Raw genomic sequence first — 19066 nt, 5'->3', positions numbered from 1 at the left:
GATCTGCATTGATATATCCCTGAGATGATGCAAACAGCTAGCCAGTTATAATGATGACGATGATACTATAACTATATCTGTCTGTCGATCACAATAATAATAATAGCTGACACACATTTTCGTTGTCGTTACTAAAACTTCTTAAAATTAGCATTTTATGTAGTTTTGTCGTTGGCATACTCCTCAAGCCTATGTTATCAACGTCGTTACAAAATAGAATTGTTTCATTCATAACACGAGCTAGTTGTAATTACACCCCTTGTCACTGCTGTGTCACCAGAACGTGTGTGACGTGGCGTACGTGACTGGTGTGTGGTGTACGAGCGCTGACTGTAACCCCCGCTCGCAGTTTGGTTCAGCGCTTAGGATACTGAACGTTCTTCCTGCAGTTGTGTGAGACTTCAGCTATATAACTGATAGAAGCATAGTCTGAATTTCTTGTGTTTACTGCTTTGGAATCAGAATCATGTCATGTAAAATGTATGTAAATGTAGAGCGGATCTATTATACATTACATTGCCAGTATTCATTTTGCAGTTGGAAAATTTTGTCCAAGAGTGAATAGTACTTTATTTCCAAATGATCTCTTACTCCAAGAGCAGAGATCCAGCCTGAACGAAAACGACTGCACAGTGGTCTTATAAATAGGGCCAGTTGCATTCTTACGGAACCGCAGACCATTTTAAGGGTCTCTTACAAAGTCTCATTATACATAGTGCTTAAGTAATCATCTGCTGTCATCTGCGCATCTACATAAGGCCGGCCCGAATGGAATATCGTCACGTGTGTCGTCACGTGACGGATAGCCTCAATGGTAAAAACTTGCTGTCAGAAAAGAAACGTTTAGTATACTACTTTCTTCTCCTGGTGGCACCCAGTGTCTAGTGGTCTATGCCCCTTTAGCTACTGTGTGTGCGATAAACTTCAAACAGATCGTTGATATTGATTCCGCGTCTCTTGACACTTACCTGTATGGTAGGAGGTATAGCCCTTTTGGTGTAAGCAAAAACTTCGAAGTAAGGTTGCCTTCGGCTTTTCACTCAAGCCTACTCATGAAGTTGTGCTATGTAGTTATATATGTATATTACATTTTCAGATGTGTAGCCCCCAAACCAAAGACGTAATCAAATTTTTTAAAAAGTGTTACAGTCGCAAACTAAGTTTAACAGTTCAACTGAGCTAGATGACGCCATCTAGCGTAACATTTTAATATGACAGCGTATTAAAGGTGGACGAAAGTGAATGAAGACTGGGGCGTCGTCTGTACGTTGCGTCAACCAATGGCATTGCCTACAAAAACACCTTACTATTGTAAACACGCGAGTGGCACGCCGCATCCAAAACACTGTAAACTCCGAACTTTTCCTGAACAGAATTAAGACTATGAGGTAAGAAGACCATTGATTTCTCAGTATTTTTCAGTTTCCTGAGTAATATATAGGTTTTAGATAGTAAAAGTTACCGCTTCGTTAGTTTCAGTAGCTGCCTGTTGTTGAAGAGTTTCCTTTAGCTCGAGCAGGAGTAGCCGGCGTTGGCAGACGAGCGTCCGGCGCTGAACTGTGGTAAAAATTATTGTGAAGCTTCCCTACAGGGTATTTTGCCGATGAACACATTATTGTTTCATTTCTTCTTTCTTTCATCTTAAGTATATTTACAGTTTGTGCGGTTCTTCTCCAATCTGTAGCCTATTGTCGTCGAATAACTAACCGCAACTTCAGTTAATAATTCTTGCGTAACCGTCTGGCGGTCTTTTCCTAATTTAACTTACAGAAAGCTGTTCTCGCTTTTCTTCTGGTTTAGACTTCGTCGTTCTTTTAAACTTAGTTTGCAGCATGTTGAATTTGGGGCGATGGCGGGGATGAGATGTGTCAATTTGTTATGAATTCAGTATTCGAACTTCTCATCAATCGGTTGTTCATATTCTACCATACATATTTTGCAGAAAGGTTGAGGAATTACCTTTCATCGTTTGGCCAATCTGACGCGGGGTTTCAGGACAGACTTCCGAATCTGCTGGGCTCCGCGTCTCACCGAGGTTTGCTTTCATAATATGATCTGAGTGATAATTGCGACGTTTTGTGTTTCTAAATGTAACTATGACCAGATGACGCAAAGAGGTCCTGTGCACTAGAGTGATTTGTATTTCTAACTTGTAAACATTAATCATGTTTTTGGTTCAGGAGATATATTTCCAGTCACGACTGATTGACTAACGAATACTGTGCATCCCGTGAAACATTCTGCATTTAATCTGAAATACAGAACAGATAGCCTATTAACGGCAAATGCAGTAAAAATGCGAGGGATGATTTCACTTATGAGTACAGTATTGGCGAAAGTAAAATAATCCTTTAAAAGGTTATGGTTGTCTATGGTTTGCCCTGATCTCTTGAATAATAAAACGAGATCAACACCCCCACCCCCCACCCCCCATATCATTCCTTTTTTTGCTCGTTTCCTTGTTGCAGTTTGAACAGTTTGTGATTTCAGTGTCTGTTCAGTGCATCCTCTTACAGAGGAAGTATATGTATAAACCTTTGACTTTCTGTAACAGTTGCTATGGTTGCTGTTTACAGTTTTGTTGGGACTGCTTACATCATAGATTTACCGTCACTTTTTGTGATATATATCCTCAGATTTTTTTTCCACCTGCTTGTGGTGGTGTGGTTAAGTTTGTCCTCTCTGGGACATTGTATGTGGATACACAGGATGTGTGCTCGGCTCACTATGCCTCCTAGCCACCTAGTGGTTGCCAGGGATACCTGCTCTGTGCGTGGCAGCACAGCTTTCCCTGCTGTTCTCACTTTAACCTCAGCAATATACAAGATGGCTACAATATACAAGACACTCTATATATTACCCTGGAAATCCAGTCTGTGCATTGTTGAACCCAAAGCTCCATGACCTCAACTCTTTAGTTCAACAACTGTTAAAAAGCTAATCAACTTTATGCCCAAATTAGTAACACAGAGCGCATAGCCAAGCTGGTGATAAACAGTTGCTGGGAACAGTCGAGGGATGAAAAGGAAAATTAATGAGTTAAGAAGAAGCTTTTCCCTTCAAAGCCAAGGTCTGATGGCATGATATAAGAAGATGTGCCATATCTCTGTTTGTGACACACGGGGGCAGTGTATAAGGTCCCAATGGACAGTTGGTCAGCTGCTCACAAGCTGCTCTGAGCTCTCTTTAGTCATTTTAGACAGTGATGGGAGTTAACACTTGGCAACAGGGAGATTATGTGGCCATTATTTTACTAAACATGGTGATTTATCAATATTTTACTTAAAGACTTGTTTATGGTCTTAAAATTTTAGGGTAGCTGTATGCAAAGGAATATGGGAGAACAAGCCACAGGTTCATCATTCTGCCTGTGGCCTAGAGTGTATCTAGTATTATGTCAAGCCCTGCATTAATCACTCATTGAGAAACGTACCTCCTAATATTAATGTGAAATTGACTTGTAACTCATTTTTGACTGTGGCTTGAAATAGCTAACTTCTGCAATCCAATTTTAAGTCACTCAGCTATTTGAAAACTGTGGCCTGAAGAGGTTAAATTAGTCTTTTTAACTTGTATGTTGATACCTGCAACCAATCTTGTTGCTCCTCTTGAGCTGAGCTTTTGATACTGTTTACTTTAAGTGACAGGCTGCACTTCAGAGAGCCAAGATAAACAACTGTGTGTGTGAGAGTCTTTGTGTGTGTGTGTGTGTGTGTGTGTGTGTGTGTACACGTGTGTGTGTGTGTGTTTAGATGAGCTCTTTACAGTTCCTGAGAAAATGAGACAAACGGCTGAGCGTTCTGTGTGTCTGAGTGTTTGTGTGTTTACCACAGACTGTCAGTTGATACATGTAGTGTGGGGGGTTTACCTGCAGAGATAAGAACCTTTTAAGGTATCTTTTACTTGTATATGTAATAGCCTACTATACACTTGTAGAAGAAAATTGGGAAAAGTTAAAACCATTATTGTTATAGGTGACATCAGTGCATATTGCAAAAAAAAAAAACATGCTTCATATTGAACACATAACCCTCTATAGCTAATGGGTCTGTTGGTTCAGTGAAAGTTGTGCAAACGGTTCAAAGATAAAAGCTGTATTTTCCACACAGGAAGTAGCACCTTCGCAGCAGCAGCTGTTCACCCGCATCACTCCGCAGCCTGTAGCCTATCAGAAGCCTTCTGACATCATGGCTTCCTGTGGCATCTCAGTGTGATGGAGTGTAAGAGAAAAACAAACACTGCTGAAGCTGACGTTACTAATGCTAACACCAACCGTCGCCCAAGGTGTGGGTTGAAAGGCAGAGACTTGATTTCTCAGAGTGACCTGGATTTTCTCGCAGGCTATTCTCAGAACACCTCCTTATGGAATGCAGCAGTCTGCAATCATAAGTTTTCAGGTGTGGAGTTTTCTTTCTTTCTTTTCTTTTCTTTTTTCTAACTAAATGCTAGTTTAATCTAAGAGTAACTAGTAAGATGAGCCATTTGTTTTGGCAGATGTTTTCTAGTTATGAGGTTTGTGGTTTTACACTGCTTCAGGCGAAAGTATCTGCTAGTCAGAAACCCTCCCCTGCACTGAATTAGTGCTTGAGTTCATTATATCTGCCATCTTGTGGGAACATTGTGCTATGAGAGAATTTAACGAAATAATGCTTTGATGATCAGTTAAGTCTTAACTGTGTAAAATAGTTCATATCTTGTATTATGTGTTTAAACAATGAGTGCAAAAGAAAAGCAGCAACATAAAGTCTAGACCTACAAAAATATTAATACTTATAAATCATTATGAGTCCTTTCAAAGTATTGGAGCTAGTTTACAGTGGATTAGTTTAAAATTACTTTGCAGCGTCCATAATTATGATTCAGTTTGTTGGCTTTATTTATGCCTTTAATGCTGCTTTCCTCAACCCAGTTAAGTGAACCTACAAAACCTATATGTGATTAGTGTGGAAAATAGCACACGTAGCACCCTCTGTTGGCCAAAAAAGTTTTATTGGCACATTGAAGAGGAACTGAATGACTGATGGTGAAAAAATATTTACCCTAAATTATCTTGAGCTATTTAAAGTATTAACTCTTATATTGTAGAATGAATGTCACGAACATTCGAGAGATCTCTGAAGTCTAAGTTTTAAACATCACAGATTTTCCCAATGTAGAACTTGTGCAAAAAAGTGATTGCTGCAGTTCCCTCATAGTTATTTGTTTATCCAAAAACATGTCAAAGGTACATCTTAAAATGGAATATTTGTGCCTATATTTGTTTATCCAAAAACATGTCAAAGGTACATCTTAAAATGGAATATTTGTGCCTATGTTGTTATGTTATGTTATGAGTTTTGTTAGAAATATAGACTTAATACAGCACCATGTACATTTACATCACAAAATACATTTTGTTTGAATACAGTTTGTGTATTTCCACTGGGCAGAAGAAGAGATATGTTGCTTTGTCGTACTTGTCATGAGAGAAGAGATTATAAAATGGCTATGAGTGGTCTGAACACACATTAATGTCTGCTTGCGCAGGGAAAAAATGCATTGCTCACACAATAATTGATGATCTGTTTCCACCAAAGTGTTTTTTTCCTTTTAAGTGATGAGTTAAGCTGTGCGAATGACAGCATTTCAAGGAGAAGGCCAAGTCACCCTGGTTCAGAAGTGAGCTCACACCACATGCATGCATGACATACAGGCACACGTGCTCTCACACACCCCCGCACACGCTTAAAGTAGAGCTTACCTTCATGCAGACATCTCTGCTCATGCATCATGAATATAGTTCTGAGCAGCCGGCCAGTCTGTCCATTGAAGAACAATCTTCTATAAAATGAGAAAGCCATTCAGCTATGCTGGAGATAAGTGAATGTCACTGAAACCTTCTGTGGAAAGTATTTAAAGGCTGTTTAATGCAGCTCTTTATGAATTTTCCTGGTGTTGCCAGGGCTGTGTTTGTATTGAAATACCAGTTACTAGGTACATGATGAGACTGATGAAAATTTCATGCTCTGGTTGATCATTTTTGGCAGTTGTTGAGGAAATGCTTTCCATAGGATTCGATGTGCTCAACAGAACTCTGTGAGTGATTATCATCTGATTCTGCAGTTAAAGATGTCTCCGTGGTCATTTCCGCCACTGTTGGACTGATATACACTTCATAACCAAATTGTCCTGCCTCTCACCAATTTCTGCATTCTTAGAGCTCTTACATTTTTGAGGAATTTCATTTTAAAATGAATGCCACCTCCCATCCCATTGACCCATCACAATGCTGTCATCTCTCTCTTTCCTCTCATCGCAAACGCCCAGATGTGAAGGAAGTGACACATTTTTCATAGGGTTTTAATGTCTCCCAGCATAGAGTCCTAGAAGATGAGATCAGGCTATCCTGTTTTGCAGACCACATTTATAAGCACTGGCTGCAGTTTCTGTGTCCGATGTCAACTGTAATTTGTACAGAAGACTAATGTAATGCACAGTAACACAGAGGCAGCATGAAGGAGCAGGAGGTGTTACAAGTTGCTGGTTCATTTCCCAGTTTGGACATAACTGTGGTACCCTTGAGGTACTTACTTCAGTAAACATCCAGCAGTATAAATTGATGAAATATATGTAATTTTGTCAGTTGGTTAAGATAAGAGGGTCTGAGTATATTATCTTCTGTTGTGCTCTCATATTCCTGAGAGGCTTGAGGATGATCCCTCAACCCAGCCAGTCATTAACAAGCGGGAGTTTCCACATATGGAGCAGATTCATTTTAACCCTGACTGTATCTGCATCAATGTATAAACAGTACAGTATAAAGTTTCAGTGATAGAAATGGATGGTCACTGTATGTGTTTGTGTGCAGTATTTAGTGTGTCATTTGCAGTGTCCAGTAGGTGGTGCTGCAGTATTTTTGTTGCTGTGCATTCCCCATGGTGGTATACCTCTGTGTGTTGAGTACATCCTGCTGTACTTCACATATGAAGTGTGGAGCTACTGTATTAACAGCCAAAGCCAGTGGTGGCTTTCCTTAATGCAGCTCTAACAACATTAGTGATAAACTTCTCATGAGAGGCTTGAAAAGGTTGTTTGAAGGAAAACAAAATACAGATTTGTAAAGTTTATTAGCTGAACCTCTGTGTAATAAAGAGATTTTTTTTACTGTTTGGTCTGGATCATCAGCATCAGCATCAGGTCTTTGTCTAGAGATCTGTGTAAATGCCCCACAGGACCTTACCCCCACTGCGTTTCTAACAGCAGGGTCACATTGTTTCCTTTCATTAAGTGTGCGTTTCATGAGAAAGTTTGGTCTCATGTTACCGTAATTAAAGCTACTGTTCTCAAAAGCACCTGAGTCAGACTGTATGGACAGACTCAGTTAAAAATAACCAGGAGTACCACTGAAATACTGGCCCATTATGGAACTTGCATTACAGAACTGTATTGCAGTCTGAGGTCAAATTTCTGCCAAAATGCAGGAATGAAAAAAATGCTATTTATTTTTTCAGAATTACACATTATGAGTTCAGCAGTCACTGGGAAAAAAAAAACTGACAAATGTTGTCTAACAAATCACTGCCAGACTGAGGGCTATGAGATTTGGCCAATGCCTTTGCATCACTCTTTGTGATGTACTGCATAATGTGCTACAGGTGTATGTCCTCTAACATGGAGCATTTTCTTCCTTTTGTTTCTTGATTCCCTGAAGACATTAAGATACTTCAGATGTTATGCAGCCGTCTCTGGAAGTTTTGATCTGTTTGTCGATGTTTTGGCACTCATTTTTTTCACCACATCATGTTTGTTTCCTACCCAGTGAATGTAACACTGTGAGAAGGAGCTGTGCAGTTTCCCCAGCCAAGACAAACAGAGCCTCTTCATTCAGTTTTACTTTACTGTCTGCAAATGTTTTGTTCGTAGGAGGGCTTTTTTCTATGAATTTTGTGAGGACAATTTTCCATCCTTTTATGTAGGCATTTCTGCGCAGCTGCAAATCTACATTTCTTAAAATGTGACCTGATGCAGCCTGCCTTTTAGTTCTCAGACAAAATTTAAATACATCAAAATCTGTAAATGACACACATTTCTGATTACAGAATGAAAATCGTACAGTGAATTGGCAGCATGATCAATTCACGGTTCCAGAATAAAAATCTTACACTGAATAATTAGTACATGATGGACTTATGATCTCAGAATGAAAGTAATTAACTTACAGTAAATTAACATGATGGATTTATGATGTCATAATTAATATCATACATGAATCAGAAGTACATGATGGATTTCTGATTTATTGTAGATTTATAATTATTATCCCTTTCAGGCTTGGAAACAACCCAATGCAATCAAGTCCTTAGCGAAATCCAGTCCTCACTGTATACTACCAACTACAGGCATGTAATGACACAAAATGCATGTTTGGTGATTCTCATGAAACTGTTGGCATGACAGCATGAACATGCATAGTCCTGAAGGCAGAAGATAATAATAATATTAATGAAAGAAGAATGATAGTTATAATAATTATTATTCACAATAATAATTTTTTCTCATATCAGTGGTAGATGAGTTTGAGTTGGTTTTATGGACTAACTTGTGTCATGTTCATTATATCTAAAATAGTTGTAGATAACTGTATTAGAAAAAATCATTATGTTGGATAAAATATTGATTTATGACAACATCACCACATTATAGTTATTAATCTTTCATAAAGAATATGACGTTAAAAAAATTAGAAAATGTATCTTTTTGATCTTTTGTTGTAAGTAAAAAATTCTCTTAAATCTACCTTAAAATCTCACAATAAGGCTTGTGAATATGTGTCATTGTGCATGTGTGCAGTTATTGGAATTGTGATGAACGATTTATGGGAAGAAAATCAGTCATTTAATAATTTAAAGACATTATTAGTAAGACGTCTCAGACTTTGAGTCACCAAGAGGGAAACTTTTTGATTTAGTCATCACTTTGATATTCAGACCATTGTCAATACTCAAATGAAGTTATATGTGAATAGAAAGTGTGGTAAATGTAACTATATTCATAGAAATTGAGGCATACAAATAAATCAGTTTTACCATGTGCATGTGTGTTTATCTATATACCTTAATAATTATATCAATATGCTCTTTGAAATGTCAAATATTTCTCCCATTTGAAATCTCAAGCTGGTGACTGTAGTGTTGGCTGGTTGAGTGAATTTATTTTTTGCTCTCTGATGATGGATAATTCTTGGTTGTAATTTTTAATTGGTTTTCTTCTATTTCATTGGACTGGGGATATTTAGATGTGTATATAATTTGAAGTTGTGACTCACTGCAGAATGTGAGTTATCAGATGTTCTCTGTCAGTGGCTCACAAAAGTTCCAGCACTGTTTATGAGTGTAGGGCTACCTAATGTGGAGCCCAAAATGTGTTTAGTGACTCTGTCTGAAAGTGGTGTGCCTATTCCGTGTGTGTGTGTGTGGGTGTGTGTGTACGTGGGGCTCATGTGCTCTTTGAGATTTGTATCTTATGCAAAAGAATTTAGAAAACATTTGCATTGCTTTGGAATAGTGCTTTAGGTAACTTGGCTTTATCATAAAATCAATCACTGTAATGACAGACCTATTTTTGTATGTGTGTATCTTCCTCGTAGAGTGTGTTGTGGTTTAAGTGTGTGAAAAATGTTGCTGGCAAGGCAAAAACAATCTAACAGGTAGGGTCTCACCTGCATATACTGTATGCAAACAGAAACAAACAAACAGGAAATTCTTACAGTCGGTGGTGTGTATTTGTTTTTTTTTTGAGAATAACAAGACCACATGCACCTTGCACTATGATACAGTACTCCTACAGTTGCTCACACACGCCCACATGTTCCGTTTGCCTTGAATTCAACAAGATGAGTCCCCACAAATATTTCCCCTCTCCTCTCTCTCTCTCATGTTAATACGCACACACAGACACACACACACACACACACACACACACACACACACACACACACCCTATTCTGTCTGCCTGTTCTTCTGTTTGAAAACACTGTAACCTTAATCACGACACAGAATGTATTACCTTTGTCACAACACAGACCGCACTCATCAGTAAGGGGAAACTGAGTGGAACAGTCTCACCTCTGCACTTTTAGATAGATTACTGTTCTCTAAAGAAAGATAATGTGTATGACCCACATTCACTGCAACTTGTCATCTGTAGGCTAATTAAAACTCTCTCCCTCTTTCCCTCTCTTCCCTTCTCTCTAGCTTTCTCTTTTCCCCTCTCCCTCCTTCTGTAATTGCTTTGTGTATTCTTTATTTGAGAAGTATCCTGGAGTAAGGAGATAGGCATTGAAGTTATTTATTCTGTTTTATCACTTAATTAGCTTGGACCCCTACTGAGTATGTGTAGTACAAAGCACTTTACCCAAATCTTCCTTTTCAAATCATTGCTAGGGATTAAATTAATATCAATATTTATTTCCAATCTAGATATGGAAGCAACATAAATTTTTTTGTCAGATATGAAATATGGAAATCACTGCATATCATATTTCTGTGAAGGGATATTTTTCCCCTGCAAATGCATCTGGGTTGTTTTACCATTTCAGTTATATAAATGTGAAAACTGTAAGATCTCTGAATTACCCTGGGCAAATGGCAAAACAAATAAATAATAATACTACAATAAAAGCAAGGGGAAGTGTTTTGGATAGGATTTACCAAGCACTTATAAATCTGTTTGAGAATCTGTCAACACTTTTCCTGGGGCTTATTTTCAAATTCTTATTCACTGTACTTTTTCCAGATAAATAAGTAAAATAAAATGAATACAAATTGAAATGCAATAAGTATAATGCATTTTAATCACAGGTATAAGGCAAGGTACATTTCTTTTTTTTCTTTTCTTCTTTTTGGGGGTAAATGGCCCTGAGGTAGCCTGAAATGCAGTGTTGTTTAAGAAAAAATAATCAAGGGAATATATTGTTAATCTGTGACATTAACTGCCCATAAATCGACCTACTGGGTATATTTACCATCAGTACTGTCACTTCCAGCCTAACCCATGCAGATTTAGTTAATATGAATAATTATTAATACATTATCTTATGGCTTCTTTGAAAATACTTTCTTGTTTGCAGGAAATCCATAATTATTTCAAAGTAAAACAAAGCAACACACTCTGAAGGTGTCAGAACAGCACACCTGTTTATGACACAAATTAATGCAAATTCAGGTGGTTATTCTTAATTTAAACATGAATTTAAAACGTTATTTCATTTCAATGTTTTCTGAAAAAAAAAAGAAAATAACGTGAATCCCTTTTGTATTTGCTTTGAATATCTTTCATGCATAAACAAGCACACTAAACTGCTTTGAATCTTCATTTCAAATGAGGTCAGAAGGATAAAAATAGAGGCAAAAGTCCCCTCCTACTACAGTTATTGCCACGAGAGATCAACAACTATGTCAACTTTCCTTTAGGTATGCTTAACAAAATCATATTTTGAGCCATTTATTTAAGCACTGTGGAAATTAACTCTAAAATGATTTGATTATCACTTCTGTACTTAATTACTAAGTTGCTTAATTTCATAAAAGTGACTGAGCCAAAAGGCCAAAATAATTAATTCAATTGTATCCACGCGTAATTTGAGCCTTCTTTCTTCTGCCAGTCAGTTGCAGTTTATTTCCAGTCAATACGCTGCGTTTCCTCTGAGGGACCGGCTGAGACGCTCATGAATTTAGGGAACACCTGACAAAAGGATCAATCTGGTGACCATGGCAAGAGAGGAGACGAGCTTCTCTCCCACTGATTGACACCATCAGTCATTCTCTAACTCATTCGCTCTTGCGGTCATACATGTTTATGCAGACAGAAGGGTGCATCTGTGGCACGCAGACAGCCTGATGTGAGGGTTCATCTAAGGTGAAACCCCATCTGTCACGCAGAAGAGGAAGAGGAAAAAGAGAAGCTCTCATTGGGTGGAGCCACTGTACCTGAACAGAAGCTCAACGTCTCTGGGCTGCGCTGCAGGGCGATGCAGATCCTCTCTTTGTGGCAGCTCACACTACTTTGCGCTGTCATAGTCCTTGTAGGCAGTGCATTATGCAACACATTTATACCATTCATTGCCTAAATTTAGACCAATCAGAGTCTAGTGTCTAAGACTATGGAGTCTTGTGAGGACAAAACATGCAATGTTTTGTATGAATGCAATGTGGGGAAAAATGCCAATATGAATGGATTTTTTTTCCATGAAAAGCTACCAGTTTCTCCTTTGTAGTCAATGCAAAATTCACAAGTCGTGGTGTACCCGGTTACCATATTGGTTTCTGCAAAATATGCACCTGCCCTCCCATCCAGTTCTTTCATGTCGGCGGGTAGAGCTCTGCTGGAAGGAAGCAGATGTGTATTGCATACAGAGCATAATGCAATGTAGGAGACAGAGAGAGAGCAGAGGTAGAGTAGAGGTTCTCCCAGCATGCTCTGTAACAAGACAATTCTACCAGCATGCTGTGTTATCCAGACTGCAGGAATTCATGATCTTTGACTTCGACATGTGCTCAGGATCTGTTTACAGTCATGGGCCTTAATGGATTATATACACATATATGGCCTGTATTTTTGGCTCATATTTTTTCGTTTTTAATCATATTGTTGTGCTAATTTATGATTCTCAGATTCTCTGTGATTTGAAATGCAATATGCTGTATGTACTGTCACTGTTATTGTATCTTTATTTTTTTAGGAAGTTTTCCTCCAACATCCAAACTGCACACATAAGATCACAGAAAAAAAAAAAAAAGAATCACAAAATACCATCACAGCAAGGCATTTCTCGCTTGACCAGCGGGTACTGGCAGCGTAGCTGTTGCTACGGGCTGGTGCCGCTGTTGTACTTCCACTCTGTCTCCCATAGATGGCAGTAAGGAGGGGGGAGTTCCTCCACCTTCCTTTCTGCTGACGGCTGGTGGGACCTCAAACTGATGAGTCAGCACAGTTGACTGTGCAACTCTGTCTCTGTCTGCAGTATGGCCTCTCTGACAGGGACTGTAAAAATGACAGTTGTTGTTATTTTTGTTAAGGAATGCCATTTTCAGGTCCAGGTGTCTAAACAGTCATGTGACCTTCACTTTTTCATCCTTTTGCTGTTTTAGAACTGCTCTTCTCTTGGTTCAAATAGGGCCTCTGTCCTAACATGCTAACACTCTCCTGACACCCTCATTGGCTTTAAGCTTCATTTGTGTGCTTGTGATGGCAGAATTGGTGATGAGTCAGTTTGGTTGTCTGACCCTCAGTGTATCCACAGTGTGGATACATCATCAGAACACAGTTTCTCTGTGGGGCATCAGCTCTTTGACACTTTCCCAGAGTCTTACAGGAACTGTGCTTATGCAGGATTTCCCAGCATGCCTCTGTGTGGGCGCAAACCAAAGAGAAACACAGCAAGCTTGTGAGGACCCTCCCTGCGTTCACCAAAAACACTCCTTCCTGTCAACTGTTGCTGCTCAGTAATGAGAGATCACACCGTATGGGCTAATTCTGTGTGTGAACCACATTTACATACAGACTTCACTATTAGGTTGATTTCACAATTTTTCACCAGCACTGTGTTCTTATTGTAGCATCTCTGTCTGTTGGAAATGATAAATGGTAACATGGTGTATCTAAAGGACAGTTGATCTGAGTAGTAGCTTTAGCGGCAGGACCAACAAGTGTATGTAGATACAGTAGGTTTTAACTGAAGGTGCTTTTTCTCGAGAGAACGTTCTTTCAGAAAGTGCTGGGGAATTCCAGGGGACAGTAGAGAAACTCGAGCAATATGAGGACACTCCTAGAGGTGGTGATCTGCATAGAGCACCGGAATGTGTATTATACAGTACCGTACTGTAAAGTTTAACTGTTGCATGGCTAAGGATGTCAAACAGAGTTTTGTCCTGGAACTCATTAAAATCTGATTATTGTATTTTCCATTGCTATTTTGACCTATTACTTGTTCTTAGGAGTATTGACCCAAGGGCAAGGTTTGAGTGCACTCTCAGAAGGTAGGAGTTGTTGTATATATTCTGAGCAAGATTTATGAAGATGTGGTGTCATGGGAGATGTATTACTGTTGTTCTGAAATATCAGGTCCTGATTTTGAATGTGCAGTCACAAAGATTTTCTGTATTTCAGCTAAAGTGACTCTCAGACAGGAGGGCTATCGTAATATGACGCTAACTCTTTTTTCAGTGTTCAGTAATACGTTCCATGATACATTGGAGGATGAATGAAGAGGAATTTTAGATGGCTTTTCTGTAAATGGAAATGGTAATCCAACAGTGGGTTTGAGATTTAGGGGAATTGTTTTTTTGGAGTTGGGTGGGAGACATGAGCTGCACATTAGTAACCTCAAGTGTAGAACACAGAGGCACTTGGCATTTCATTATATAGCATAGAATAGAGGAAGAGGAGATGCTGTTTCTTTTCCAGACTTCATAGACAGAATGTGTTGCGAGCAGTTTTATCTGAAACCACCCTCTGTCCATTAATGGATTCAGCCAGAATATGGGGAGGCATAACAAGGTCTGACAATGCCTGGAAAATCTATCCGAAAAGTAGGGTCTCTGCAAAGTTCATTAAGCTCCATGTAACTGGGAACAGCAAAAACATCCACTGGTATTGAGTCAAAGGTCAGTGTGTTCATTCTCAGACCTCCTTGGTGGTATATTGGTTGGGCTCGTCTCCAAATCAGATGTAGAAATGCAGAGATACAGATGGTCCGTCCTCTGGCTGAGACTGTTAGAAGAATTATCAATCCAGCTCATTTCCATCTGCAGACAATGGACAGGCTAAGACCAAAGCTCAAAACTGTAAAGCATCAAGATGAAATGCAAAGGTTAAAATGAGTTTAAAAAGTGCTGTATATTGTGGGTAAACTTTTATGGTTTGTGTCATACATTTTAAACATAAATATGAATAAATGTACATATTTTTAATGCTGGCGAAGGGTGTTTGAGGATTATGTCTGAACAGTTTATCGTTATGCTGTCCAATCCCAGGATTTTAATGCATGAGTAGCTTTCATGTGCTGAAACCATGAATGAACATTTATCTGAAAATAGCAGTGATTGAGTAACTGCTGTGAGAGTGAAAACCAATACCCACAGTATCAGCACTTAACTTAGACCCACACCTGTGGACAACCACTGAAACCGCCGGGTGGAATTCCCATAAAGACTCATCGCAAAGGTGTCTTTAGTCTAGTTCCAGGTAATGACTTACTGGATGTGCTTTTATTTATAACAAGCACCTTGTCTGAAAAATAATCAGTAGAGTTACTTTATACTGTAAAATTACCATATTATCTGACCTAATTGTGAAAGAATATCCTCATTTGCTACTATAAAGTAGTAGTCCTATGTAATTAATAGGAAAGTACCTTCACACATGATCTATGTGAATAACTGGACTTTGTTACAAGATGTTCACATACAGCAGTAATGTATTTTTACAGAGTAATTACATACATAAATTACCTTCATATTCATGCTAAATGAAGTGTCAGGTTAAATATGTGTATAAAGAGCGTAATGTTATTTATCAGCAAGTAGCATTTTTTTTATTCTTCTCTCCCTTTTACATGAAGGAAAATTGATTTCTTTGCAGATTAAAAAACAATGTAGTGATCTTTGGATGTTCCATCAGAGGAGGTGGAACCTGCAGTTGCAGATGCGTTTGTGTGAGTAACAATATTAACTGCCATGCAGACCGTCTCAGCCTCTGTGGCCTATGAGAGCGCACAGCCTGAGAAAGGCACCGGGTGCGGTGCTCGAAAGGTGTGGGTGGAGGTTCGCCTTTGCGCCTTCTTTGCAGCCATAGAGAAAAGCATAGCAGGGTGTTCAGCACATGCACACCAAGAAATGACTCAGAGAAATTTCCACTGAGGCAAGTGGCCATTGTCTGGTCATCAGTTCAACAAAAGGAGCTCTCCCTCTCTCTCTCTCTGAACCTCAGCTGCAGACAACTGTCAACTTTGTTTCTAATCCTGGGCATTGCACTGATCGGTACAGTACAGACAGCGTCAAGTTTTGGGTTCTGTGGATTTATTTAACAGCCACAGTCTAACCCAGAAGTATTTAATACCATTACTGTTCTGAAGTACATTGTTTCTCTGCAGTGCTCTTTGTGAAAGTTACTTTGTTTGTGGGGACAAATTTTCTGCTGGCAGTTTGCGACCAGCTCTGGATACTGGGGGTAATTATACCACATTAGTGCTTAAGAGATGCCAGAGTGGCTTGTATAGCTTAATTTTTTACATATGATTCATTTATACGTGTGGGTATTTTACTGAAGCAATGAGTTAAGTCTCTCAAGGGTACAACAGCAGTGCAAATTGAACCAACAACCTTTGCATTGCGAGCCCTGCTCCATAGCACTACAAAGTTTTGGATCACCCTCCAGGACTTTCTCTGCCATTGTTCCCCGATGGTGGAATGACCTTCAACACGTTATCCGTTCTGCCAGATCCGTCAGTATTTTTAAGAATCATCTGAAGACACAGCTCTGCCACACTCACCTGATCACCTGAATCACTACCACCTAAAGCAATTTCTTATGTCCTAAACTCCGTTTTCCATAAAAAAATTATGGTTTAATGCACGTTTGTCTCTACTAGCTAACTTGTACCTTCTCTGGCCAACTATTGAGACTTGGTCATGCAGCACATCTAATATTGTGACTCCTTGTATGGCTTTTGCTTGTGTGGTGCTCTGCCTCACTTGTAAGTCGCTTTGGATAAAAGCATCTGCCAAATGAATAAACATAAGTGCAACACACTGCTGCATACACAACAAGAAACAGCTTTATATAGAAAAGCTCAGCGCATCTCTTCCATCTGAATCTAATAAACCTACAGAGTTAATCAGGCGAGTTACACTTGATTTGACTGTCCTTCACACGGTGAAATGCAGGGCTCGGGTATTGCTGATTTACAGTAGCGAGCTCTCTCCCTGCTTTCGAGCAATGCATACCCCTTTCTCACTCTCTGCTTTGTAACCCCAGAGCCTGCAGTGTACTCGACTCACAATTAAACACATGTGCTGTGGTGGAGGAAAGTGCTCTAGAATGTGAAGTTTAAAAGGCAGGTAAAATAAGGAGAAGAAGGAAGTCAAAATACTGCACCGAATACACATTTTAGAAAATACTTTGCTGAAAACAATAGGATCATGGCTTCAGACCCTAGTTTAAGCTTAGGGAGATTGGAAAGAGAACTGAAGATTGATGTGCTTTTCTCCTTTTTATTTCATAGAGGTCATGGGGAGGCTCTCTGTACTGTCCTTTGCTGTATTTCTATCTTTTCATTGTGTAGCTGGGATTCTGTAGCAGCGCAGCCATTCAGCCACATCCAGGTATTCAGCCAATCAACTGCATTCAAGCACTCGACTACACAGACACATCCAAGGCACTCAGCCAATCAGCTGTTTCCAGCTGTTGGAGTCTCCCCCATTCATAAAGTGGCCGTTGCTGCTGACTGGAATTGGTGCTTACTGGAGTGCCCAACTTTCTTTTTCAGCTCTTCCTTCCTAAAATTTCTCAACTGACACACACACAATCACACATCCGGCTCTTACAGGCACTGCAGTGCCTTTCCTGCTCCCCCCCTCCTCTGGACTCCTGTGTATTTTTAAGGGTTTATAGGAAAAGGTACAGTTTGTGATAAATTGAATGTTTGTAGTTCTCGTGACTGCAGTGTGGTGTCCTCACTCATTCTCAGTCCCATTACTGCCAGAGGAAAAGCTTTGGGAATTAACCCTGAGACTGCTGATGTTACACATAAAAAAATGACTATCGCCTGTAACCTACAGTGATTTCAGATATGTCAGAACTGCTTCTTTGTCATGGTTGTGCTATGTGTGTGTTTCCAATGAACCGAACTGAACCCTTTTGTCGAGCGTAAGTTCGTTTTTATTAACTCCACAGTTAAAACAGTTTCAAGTGGCTTTGAACATTTCACTTATGGTTCAGCCTTGTGACAGGGCTCTGAGCAAAATATTTTAGGAATTAGTAAATTCCCACAATGCACTTGGGACTTTTGTTATGGTCTGAAATAAACCACTTTATATCCAAAAAAAGGCTAAATGATCATTAAAGAAAAAGTATAATGCATGTTTCTAATTAAAAATGATGTCTTGCCCGTATCTCTTTTTGATATTTTCCACAAACACAACCCAATGGTGTGTTTTGTCAGTGGAGGGAGAAAACCCATCCTTCATAAAATCATGTTACAGGTATCTATGGTGTGTCTAAAATGTACCTTTGGGGGAAAAAATCTGTCAGATAGAATCAGTAGTTCACCCTGCTCTTGTCATTTGACACTTACGTATCTGTAGTAGTGAGACATTTCAGGAGAAATTCAGTAAGCATTCAGTAAGCATGTCTCTCAGTGTGTGAAATTCAGAATCACTCATTTGCGAGTGAAATGCAGAGTCACAGTTCATATGGCTGTTGTGGCCACTGTAGTGTATGACTTTTCTTTCTCTGCCCAAATCTCTCTTTCCATCCTGGTTCCTGCATGAGGGTGTAGATTGCTGATGGAGGGATTTGGTGAAAGTGTGAGCTGAGCCGAACAACAGCCCCCCCCCCCCCCAGAACAGTTATGTAACCCTGTCTCATACACAAAGGCACATACAATCATATATGGTCTCACACACATACACACTCGCACACGCTTGCTACCATGTGTATGCACACGCGCCTACGCTGTACATGCACGCACACACGTAAACACATGTCCACATGGATGTATGCATCCTTAACACACAAACACACACACACACACACACACACACACAGTCTCTGCTTATTGTTACATGCCTCAGTGCCTCTGGCCAGTAATGACATGCCATTTGGTGTGGAGCTCGCTTCCTCTGCTGTTTAGGGAAAAGGATGTGATCTCACCCTCTAAATATGCAACCTATGTAGTTTGCTGTTTATGACTTAATCTGGGGTTCTCCTTTGTGTCCAGAACCTCCCTTCCCTTCCTGTCCTCTCTCTCTCTCCCTCTATCACTCTCGGACACATACATGCACACACAGTAATAGCCAAAGCAGGGTCA

The 19066-nt window shown here is 39.5% G+C and overlaps 1 protein-coding gene across 1 annotated transcript in view; it reads left to right on the top strand.

Moving 5' to 3' along the window:
• The first annotated feature begins 1301 nt into the window (after nt 1–1301).
• The window catches only part of LOC118771924 (G1/S-specific cyclin-D2-like), a 34022-nt gene continuing 16257 nt past the window's right edge, over nt 1302–19066 (top strand). Inside the window, exon 1 of the mRNA XM_036520100.1 lies at nt 1302–1388. The gene's annotated coding sequence lies outside the window, so the exon portion shown is untranslated. The remainder of the gene's footprint in view (nt 1389–19066) is intronic.

Source organism: Megalops cyprinoides, chromosome 25 (genome assembly GCF_013368585.1).
Source record: "Megalops cyprinoides isolate fMegCyp1 chromosome 25, fMegCyp1.pri, whole genome shotgun sequence".
In the NCBI taxonomy this organism is placed as follows: domain Eukaryota; kingdom Metazoa; phylum Chordata; class Actinopteri; order Elopiformes; family Megalopidae; genus Megalops; species Megalops cyprinoides.
Note: the sequence above shows the minus strand (reverse complement) of the source record. Positions and strands in the feature narration are given on the sequence as shown.